Genomic DNA, 10617 nt, shown 5'->3' with positions numbered 1-10617 from the left:
ATCTATGTCTATTTTATAAGTTACGTATAGCTTAGTATATTTAATCTAACCAATAATCTCTTTTAATTAGTCAGTTTTGTCTATTAACAGTCATTGGGATTACTTATTTATGGATTTATTTCTGCTAACTTTTAGGAGTTTTCTATTTAACTTGGTTTTGCTATGCTTTTTTCTCTTCATTTCCTGCCTTTTATTGAATTTTTTCTTTATTTCTTTTTCCATTGTAATACTTATACCTAGAATTTAACCTAAATATTTAAAATATAAAGTTAATATCACTATCTTCCTTCTAAAAAAAATTAAAGTTTTCAGAAATCCTGAACTCAGAGTCTCTCTCTTTTATCATACATGTTTTTCAACATTTTATCTCTACTTTGCTCCTAATCGCCAGTTAGAGCTTATTACTGTGGTTTGATCAGTCAATGCTTGCCCAGCTTTCTCTACAACTGTGTCAATTCCTTTATCTCAACCTGAATCGGACAGGCCTACGCTTGTGAACTCTTAGGAGAGCCTTTTTAAGACCCTGGAGCCCAGGCTGAGAGAACCCAATTCCTTCTCCTCTCCTGTGCTGATACACTTCGTATCTATGTTTTTACTTATTTATTATTACTTTTCATTGAGTCAGTAGCTGTTGGAGGATCCTAGTTTTAGGGACAGTTTTGCTCCAATTCCCTCCTTGCTCAGACTTGAGGCTTCGTCCCCCTCTAAGTCCTTGCTTCTGAGGTCAGCCCCTCTCCCAGGATGCCCAGAATCGTTTTGTTCTCATCTCTCTGCAGTTTACTTTCCCCCTTGATATCAGCTCCTGGGGTTCCCCTTACTTTCTTATAGATCAACTATTCCTTTAACAGGAATTACTTGATACTCTTCCAGGATTTCTAAATGTTTCATTGTTTGAGGTTCTCAGGTTATTTAGTCTACCACATTGCGGTAAACAGAAGTTATAATCTTCTTTTCTTTCTTTTTTTTATAACCACAGCTTGGTCCTCTGAATAGGCTAGTGGTGATTTGAAGATGCAGAAGTACTTGGCAAGTATGTATAGACCTGGGCTTTTGATTTGCTGTTTAGTCAAAGGAATTTATAGAGGCAGGTGACTTTACTGTTATTATGAAATTGTCCTTGACTAACAAGCGTGTGCCACCAGCTCCCTATATCCATTAAAGCTGAATGATCTAACGTGAAATGACAATGCATCTCAAATTAGTTTTGGCCTGTTTTTCCCATTGCTCCTTCCTCTTTATTTTTCCAGTGCCTAGCACAGTTTCTGGTAAGTAATTGGTGCTAACTTTGCTGAAGCAGTGCACGAATAAACAGACGACCAATATAAATACATAAACTCACATATACTGTACTGTGGAAATAAGGGGATGCAGTTTTCTTTTTCATTTTCTGTCTCAATATTGAAGTGGTAAATTGAAGTTGTAGCTGTAGTATAATAACGCATAGAGCATTGCATTTAATATGAACCAAACCTCAAGTTTGCAATATCAAAGCATCTCAAACCTCAGAATTTTATTTCTTTTATTAACTCATCTTTAAACTTCAGACACACATAGTAATTTTAACTAGCTTAGCTCTGATTAAAATGGTGAACTAGAAATAATTCATTGTGAGCTGAACCAATTTACTTTTTGTTAACTCACACCCTTTAACAGAATATTATATTTCGAATCATTAAAAAATATATCATGGGCCAGTGATGGTTGCCTAGCAGTTAAGTTCAGCGTGCTCCACTTTGGAGGCCAGGGTTTGGCTCCTGGGCACGAACCTACACCACTCTGTTAGCTGCCATGCTGTGCTGGGGGCCCACATGCTAAAAAATAGAGAAAGATTGCCACAGATGTTAGCTCAGGGCCAATCTTCCTCAGCAAAACCATATATATATATATATATGTATTATATATATATATATATATATATGTATTATATATATATCAGAAACTGCCTTGGACAGGTGCGTAATCAATGAATATTTGTTGAGTTTGATCAGTGAAAGCCATAAATGTGAGAAAATAATTACTTACTCTGGTTATAACCAAAGAGGGACATATGTTATAAAAACACATTTTAGAGAAACTAGGCTAAAATTAAAACTGACAATTCTCAAAGGGAGCATTTTAAGAACATTTAAATTTAATTCCTACTCCTCATGCTTGAAATTAAAAATGGAAATATCTCAGAAAATCAAATGTAATTTTTTCGACAGCAATATTCATTTAAACAATTATTACTCATTATAAGAACTCTTTATAAAACAAAAGATTCTGAAACGTATTAATACTTAAAATGGAACAAGAAGCAAATGTAGTAACAAGATATGTGTATCAAATGTGATTAGAATAAATGTAATTTAAATCAAAATCCCAATGTGAAACATATTTCAAAGGCTCTAAACCTTGTCCCTCTTTAAAAATTCCTTCATGGTAACTAATGTGGACAGTCCTTGTCAATTGCTATAACCTCAGTTTTTTGTACATCGCTGTTTATTTACTAAGAGCCTTTGATAAGACATTAAACCAGATGTTTTCAAGACGAAAAAACCTAACCGCATTAAGTACTTCAACACACAACTTTGCCGTCTGCAAAGCTCTTTCCTACAGAGAAGAGATTCTGCATCTGATTCCTCATTAAAATCACACAAGGAGCTTAAAAATACCAATTTTTAAAATGTAATTTAAAAATATCCCACCCTGGTCCAATTAAATTGACTTTTATTCTTATAAGCTTTCTGTTGATAATGCACACTGAGCTGGCAAGATTTTTTATAACAATAAATATCTGAAAGAGTATGAAATGAAACATTTAACCTGAGTCAGACGTGTCTACTGTAACTGTGCTGGCTCTCAGCACGATGTCTGGTGCAGGTGGGGGCAACTCCAGTGCATAGAAAGCATAAAGGAGGGGATAATGAGGCCCTGGTTTACAATTTGAGTGGGAATTTGGGAACAGGTAGTGCATGGGTCAGTGTATGTCTTGGTATTTTTAAAACAGCAATTCTTTATCAAAGTAGTTCGATTCACTTAATTTTTCTCATCCTCCTCTCCCTTTGATTAAAAGGAAAAGATTGATGTATAGGTTTTCCAAACTGAGGCAGCCAGTGGACCATAAGTGGATTTGTTGGAAGGTTTAGAGTTTGTTTTCCTTTTTATGGGGAGAAGAAAATTTTTTGATCAAAAATAGAAAAGCACAAGAAGATATTCTAAATAAGGTACTGTCAGGTCCGGGATAGATAAGAGAGACGAAGAGAAAATGTTGCAATGCAGTGAACAATTTAGATGCAGGAAGACATTAATATTTAAGATGAAATATATAATGAAAGAATAAGATTTTATAAAAATAAAGTAGAGAGGGGAAATTGCTCAGCACTTCACGTTTTGTTCTTTCTCCATTTAAAAGTGTATTGCTCACATTATTGGGTTGCTCCTGGATACGACCATTCAAGTTCTGAGAAATAATAGGCATGTTAGAGTGTGTTTATTCAGTGTATTTGCTTTCTGGAATGTTTCCTAACTCTTTTTCCTGAGAAAATCCTCATACTATTATAATATTTATGAGGGACCTGGGACGTAAACTTATGAGAACTTCTATGTTTTTCCATTTTCCCCTGAGGTTAATGTGATGAAAACAACATAAAACATAGATTCCCTCTCCTTCAACTATGGACCAGTAAGGCAATTCCTCGGTAATAACTCAACACACACTTTACCAAAAGTGATTTTCCATCTAAGACCTTGCAGAAATGTGCTCATTTATGTTCTTGGCTACCCTTTACCTCAATGAGAATGAAAAAATATGGACTGTGACCATATATGTAAGGTCAGTATGATGCTATTGTTATCGATTATTCAAAAAGGGACTGTTATATTGTTAAGGAGTTTGATCCTTTTAAATGTAAATTTTAATTGAAACCTCATTTGGGAAATTACAGTTGGATTAGAAAAGTCCATTACCATCTTACTGTGCATTACTATCTAGTGGCTGCTTCTTCATATTACAGACATAGTCCCAAATCCAGATGGCTTGCTTCACTAACTCCACTGTGATGGCAAAAGTTAACAGTCTTCATGGTCTGGAGCATTTTCTCCTTCTTGGTAACAGGTAACTAGCTCCAAAGGTCGAAGTATGAGTTATCTATGTGTTTATTTTCATACCGGAATGGACTTTTGAGGGTGAGGAGTCAGGAAATTTTCCTTTCCAGCAAGCACTGTGCTAGATAGCCAGACGCTAGGGCACAGTTCCCTTCCATTAGGAGCTCATGGTCTAGAAGTTAGTACTGATAAGTCAATGCACTACGATGTGAGTGGAGGGGAAGCAGCCTCTTCTTGGGACTGTGAGGAAGTGAGGAAGTTTAAATATCCCGAAGGAGGTGATATTTAAACTCTGTCTTGAGGTCTGAGTTTTTCAGGTAGTTATGGGAGTCATCACCATTCTGTGCAAAAATGAGAGTCTGGGGTGCAGCTTGTATTGGGATCATAGAGCCAACGGTGTGGTGTAGCCAAAAGTAGGGCACAACAGGAGTTTGGGTTATTTTTTTTTCATGGAAATAATGGGGAGGGTAATACCATCACATTTTGCCATTAAACAATTGGCTCTGCTTGATGGTAAAGTATGGATTGATGATGTGAAAGAATGGTTAGGCAGCCACTGCTGTAATCCTACGTAAAGTTTCTAAGGATGTAATCTAAAGCAGGCGCCATGAAACGCAGAGGTGACGGGACCCAGGAGCCCCTGGTGAGCCACGTTGTGTTGGCAGTAGCATAAGAGAAGGAAACTGGGTATGCTGTTTGGTTTGGGTAAACATGAGGGGGGGTTTCCTGGTTAAAATAGAGAATATGTGAGCAGAAGTGGATTCGGATCAGGCAGCGAGGTTTTTTTGGACTTGATGGAGGCAACTTCTTCTCATCTCCCCCAGTGAAAGAGAAGGTGCTCTAAAGTCAGGGCCTCTTCAAGCAAGAGCTTGTTTCCGAGCAAATTTCCTTACTTGATTAGCGCGAGACAAGAAATAAAAGTGACGTTTGAAAAGACACAAAAAAACATAAAGAAGAGAAGACATGTTGCTCAGTTTGGTTAAGTCCTACTCTAAGGGTTCAGTGGTTTGGTAGACAAGGGCAGCACAGATAATGCCATCTCACCATGAGCAAAGTTTTCATTGAAAGTCCACAAGTATGAGGAAGACTGTTGCAGACACTTATTTGTTGAAAGAAGCCTTATTCAAGCATTCTTCTCTGGGATCCTGTATCACTTTACAAATCTCTACCACAGGATTAATCACATTGTTATAGTTACTTACATTGAGAGCAGGGACTGGGTTTCATAAATCTTTGTCTTTCTAGGACCTAATTATATAGTTATACACCTACTACATAATCACAACATCGTAAGGACCCCAAAATATTTTGTGAACTGAAGTACCCATTAAGTAATTGATGGGCTAATTACAAATTATTTCATCAGTTTCTTTAAAGGAGATCTTCATTTCCTTTAAAAATATTTAAATTTTAAATTAAATTTTAAAGATATTACATTGTCACTGTGGAATAAATATCAAATAAAATAAATTTTGAAATAAAACACTTGAAATAAAATAGCACATGTATTACGAACACTTTTAAACTGTTCAGATGCAATTTGCAAACAGGTAACTGCTCTGCATCACTGAGTTACTCTGTCAAATCACGCTATTTCGTTTATAATGCTTTTCGTAATCTGTAATTATTTTGATTATTTCTTTATTTTATATGTGTTTCCTCACTAAAATGTAAGCTCTACCAGAAAAGGGAGCCCACCTGTCTAATTTTCCTCCATATCCTCGGTGTGTAGGATAGTACCTGGCTCATAATTTAGTGCTTGGTATATTTACCTTGAGTGAAAGAGCTAATTGGACTTTACAAATCAAATCATGGAGGCCTGCTGGGAAGAAGTAGGTGAGGCCTTAGATGTTATAATAATAGGTACAGTGGACACTCAGTAGAATTCTTATGGACAAGGCCTTATGTATTTATTGCCTATAACAAAAGTAGTTGTATTTGGAATATCACAGTTCCCAGGCACTATATTACATCTTTCAGTCCCATTTAATTCTTGCAATTATGCAAATCATTTCTCAAGATAGCATGATTTTACAGATGAAGAACGTGAGGCTCAATGTTCACATACTTGCCAAATGTCACACAGTTTGAGTCAGGATCCGAATCCAAGTCTGTAAAATGCCAAACCTGTGGCCTTCCCGCTAAACCACAAAACGATATTCTTCACTGCAATTAAATTTAGTTTTTTCAAAGATCCAAAGCATGACAAAATTTAAAAGCAGTTTGCAAAATAAATACATGTAATCTTAGTGAAAACTAGAAAGTGAAGACATTCTTGCTTGCTCTCAAAACAGACGTGTCGAACGATAGGATTGTCTTTGTGTATCCTGGCTGAGCATCACTGCGCCTTACGGTGAGCTCTGCTGGACCACGGCAAGAAAGGATGGAAAATAATATACATGTCAATGATGAAAATAAGGAAAAGTACAATATTTTCTTCAACTGTATCCCCATTATTGACCCCAAAACATTGTTCTCTTGAGACAAAAGGAGAGTAATAAAACTAAATGTTTTTCTTTTTGTTTTCTATGGAAACTTAACCTTCTGTTTTTCACATGTACACAGAGGAATAAATGTCACGTTGCCAGAATTATTCCAGAGATTTATATTCTACTTTATACTTCAAATAAAGACATTTCCCTGTAGGCCAGTTTGTACGATTTTTTCCAGTGAGCATAAGAAAAAGAAAACTCAAACTAAGGTCAAAATTACCTTTCTGAAAAATGTGTGTAATAAAAATGCTCTTTCTCTATAAATCTTATAGAAACATCAAGAAGGCTTTTTTCATAAATGAATAAAATGATCTTGAATTTCACATAGAATAATAAAGTCATCAATAGCCACGAAGCTTGTAAAAACAATGAAGAATAAGGGGAGGCTTTCTTTATAGATCCGGAGCATATTATTAGACCATTGTAATCAAATCAGTGGTAGTCCTGAGAATAAGCAAATAGATCAGTGGAATGAAATAGAGAATCCAGAAATAGGTTTAGGCATAAATGAGAATTCAAATATCACAAAGGTAGGCTTTCCATTGAGTGGGATGGCAAAGGCACAAATGATGTGGCAAAGTGGCTTCCGTATAAGAACAATATGTAAAATTGTTTCCATTTCATACCATTGTCAAAAGCACGTTCCAGATGGGTTCATATTTAAATATGAATATTAGACAATGAATATCTTAGAAGAAATCTAGGAGGTTATAGGTATAATCTTGAAGTTAGAGAGATCTTCTTAACCAAGACTAGAAATTCAGAGCTATTTTAAAAGTAAAGACATGGTTGACAATATTACAAAACCCCCAAAACTTGAAATTTGAAACATTAGCAAAATCAATAGATAAATGGTAGATCTGGAAACAAAGTTTGCGAAGCAGATGGCAATCAAAGGATTAAAATTTATACAACATTGTTTTAAGAATTCTCTCTCCAAAAAACAAAGATACTAGCCAATGGGAAAATTATCAAAGAAGATGAAGAAGCAATTCAGAGAAGAGCAAATCCAAATGGCCATCAAACACCAGAGGATGGTTGTCTTCACTACTAGTTAAGGAAATGCAAATTAAATTGGTAATGAGATATTCTTGAATGCTTATCAGACTGGAAAACATATTAGGCTGTAATACTCATTGCTCACAATAACACTGAAAAAAGGTCAAAATGTGAAAAATTCCTGGTTTTGGAGGGAAAAGCAATTTAGCAACGTATATAAAAATGAAAAATACACATAACTCTTTGACCAAGCAGCCTTGATCCTGAGAATCTATTCCTCAGAAATAGGAGATGCAAATGTAAGAACATATACATCCACAGATGGGTACTTCAGCATTGTTAATAGTGGCAAGATCTGGAAAAAGAAATCAATTCCTGGAACAAAGCAAGAAGCAAAATTCTGTACAAAAATGGGGACAAATGCATGTGTATATCTATATCTGTGTGAAGGGATATGTGTGTATTCAAATATATGCAAATTTGTATATACATATGCGTGTATGTTTATATGAACATGAAAAAAGTAAAAAAGAAACATGTACATGATATTGGCATGTATTATCTTGGATGAGACAGGTCATGTTTGAGGAAAGGGGAATTTGAAGAGGAGGAGAGAGGCAAAACCAAAACAATATATGTAAATTTTTCCGTTAAAATACCTTAGTCTGTTTGATGTGATCCAATTTAGGTAAAATTACATATGTAGAAAGAGTCATTTTTATCCCTCAGAATGCGCAAAACAAAACAAAACAAAACTCTCTTCCTAGTTCAGATATACAGAAGTTTGTTGGAGCTACTGTTTGTAACCGTGAAATGTAAACCATGTGGAATCACGCTGCCTGCCCAAATCTCTCTTCTGGAATTAGAGTGGTTATTCACTCTATTCTCATTGCAGAGAAATTTGGCCTTCTTGGTCAAACTGAAAAAATAGGTACATGGACTTCTGCAGGCAGCACTGAAAACGTGTTGGGCCATTTGTCTGGCAGTAACGTGTTGAATAGAGTATTCAGCTGTTATTACCAGCTTCGTATAAGCTTGAGATAATTTTAATGTGTGATGCTCTGTGTCTTTAGCTCCTGGCAAATCCTGGTGGTAACATGTCTTCTGACTGTCGAGCTGGGGATTTCCTTTCTGATCGTTCCATGTGGAGGAACATTTTATACACTTACAAAGTTCTTCCTGCGCACATGGTGGGCTATTCATTCTGTCTGATTAAATTAAACTTAAAATGTCTTTGTAGAGCACTGTTTCCGATTAATAGTATAATCTGAATGGACCAATTTTTACAAAAACAGATGACCATCTGTGTCTAACACTTTAGCCATTCAGAACTTACTGTCTAGCACTTCATATTGCATTCATCTTCATGGAGATCCTAGGGTCCATGCCATACAATTTGTACGTGTCGTTCTCAATCTTCACCCCTTACTTCATGCATATTTGACACATAATTTTGTCCCATTTCCTCATTTTTGTTTTAAACCCACAGAAAACTGTAAGGAGGGCAGCGGGTGGACAGGGGCTGCTATAGGTAGCAGTGTGACATAGGGTTCGAGAGCTCCTATTCCTCTGTGCTCCAGTTTCTTCACCTGTGAGATGGTGCCCAGGTCATGGGTTGGTTTTGAACATTATATAAAGTCATATCGTGAGGTGCTTAGGTAATGTTGGCAAACAGTAAGCACTCAATAATTGTTAGTTATTATTGTTAGAGGTAGACGCTGCAACAGTTAACATTTGAAAAATATAATCTCGTAGAAAGGTGGGGGTCAGGAAATCTAGTGAAAAAGTAGACATAAAAATTTAAAAGGTATGAAAATCTTGGGTTTATTTTGTGTAGGAGCAGAAAGTGCCTACGAAACTTCTAGATCCTGAGAGTGTAACAAGATTATAGCTGAGTGTAATAATGGGAACGCATTATGACAACCCTAGGTCACCAAAACATTTTATTTACATTTGGTGTACTCTATGTAAGAACACTGAAATATGTATGATACAATTCAAAATGCCTTATAAAACATTTACAATTAAAAAGAGTGTTGATGCTTAATTCTCAGTTATCAAAAAACCATGTTCTCTAAAAGGATTCATTATTCGAGGGTGGTAGAAAGCTCAGTGGGCTTAATTTTTGGCAAATGTTATATTATGTATAATCCTTTCATAGGATGTTTCTTCAAATATATGAACTGTAAAATATTTTGACTATGATATATTAAAATTAAAATCTAAATTGTAACTTTGCCAGTACTGAGTTTTTACCTTAGAAATTCCACGTAACATATTCACAGGTTTTAAAGATTAGAATGTGGATGTCTTTGAGGAAGAATATTTTTCTACCTACCATAACATCACTTCCTCAAAGTCAAACAGCAAATAGGTGAAAGATTTTTTTCTCAAAAATCTAGTAGTACGTATTTTGGGTAATGAAAATATACTAAAATTAGATTATTAGAGCCACATTAGATTATGTACAACTCTGAATATAGTAAAAATTACTCTAAACATGTAAATGTTATTGTGTATGAATTATATCTCAATAGAGTTGTTAAAAAATCTAGTAGTGTGATAATGTAATAACAATAAGTATTTTTTTAGCATCTTGCGTGTAAAAAGCATAGTGGTAATTATCAAATACTGCTGACCACATTGGTATATCTGTCCAGAGCAGTAACACTCTCCTGGAAAAATATTCCTTTACAATCATGTCATAAAGTTGATGGGAACAACTCCTCTCCCCTAAACACAGGTTGGACTCTGCAGCTGAGCCATCAAATCATCTGGTCCATAGGGCTCCATCTGCAGAGAATGTCATCCAATCGGGCAAGAAGTCTTCTGTCCTAGGACTTTTCTGATTGGAGCTTGAGGTAAGATCTCTTTTATCTCTGGTGAATTGCTAAAAAAAATCTAAGTGGGTAACTATCCGTGGCTATTTTTCATACCCACAGTTCCCTGCCCCTCCCAGCTATTTGGGGCAGAAAAGAGTTAAAGCCACTTTAAAGGAGACAACAGTTGGAAGGGGGGAACCTTGGTGTCTTCCAGATAC

Source organism: Equus quagga, chromosome 1 (genome assembly GCF_021613505.1).
Source record: "Equus quagga isolate Etosha38 chromosome 1, UCLA_HA_Equagga_1.0, whole genome shotgun sequence".
In the NCBI taxonomy this organism is placed as follows: Eukaryota; Metazoa; Chordata; class Mammalia; order Perissodactyla; family Equidae; genus Equus; species Equus quagga.
The sequence above is the reverse complement of the archived record's forward strand: the minus strand, read 5'-3'. Positions refer to the sequence as shown.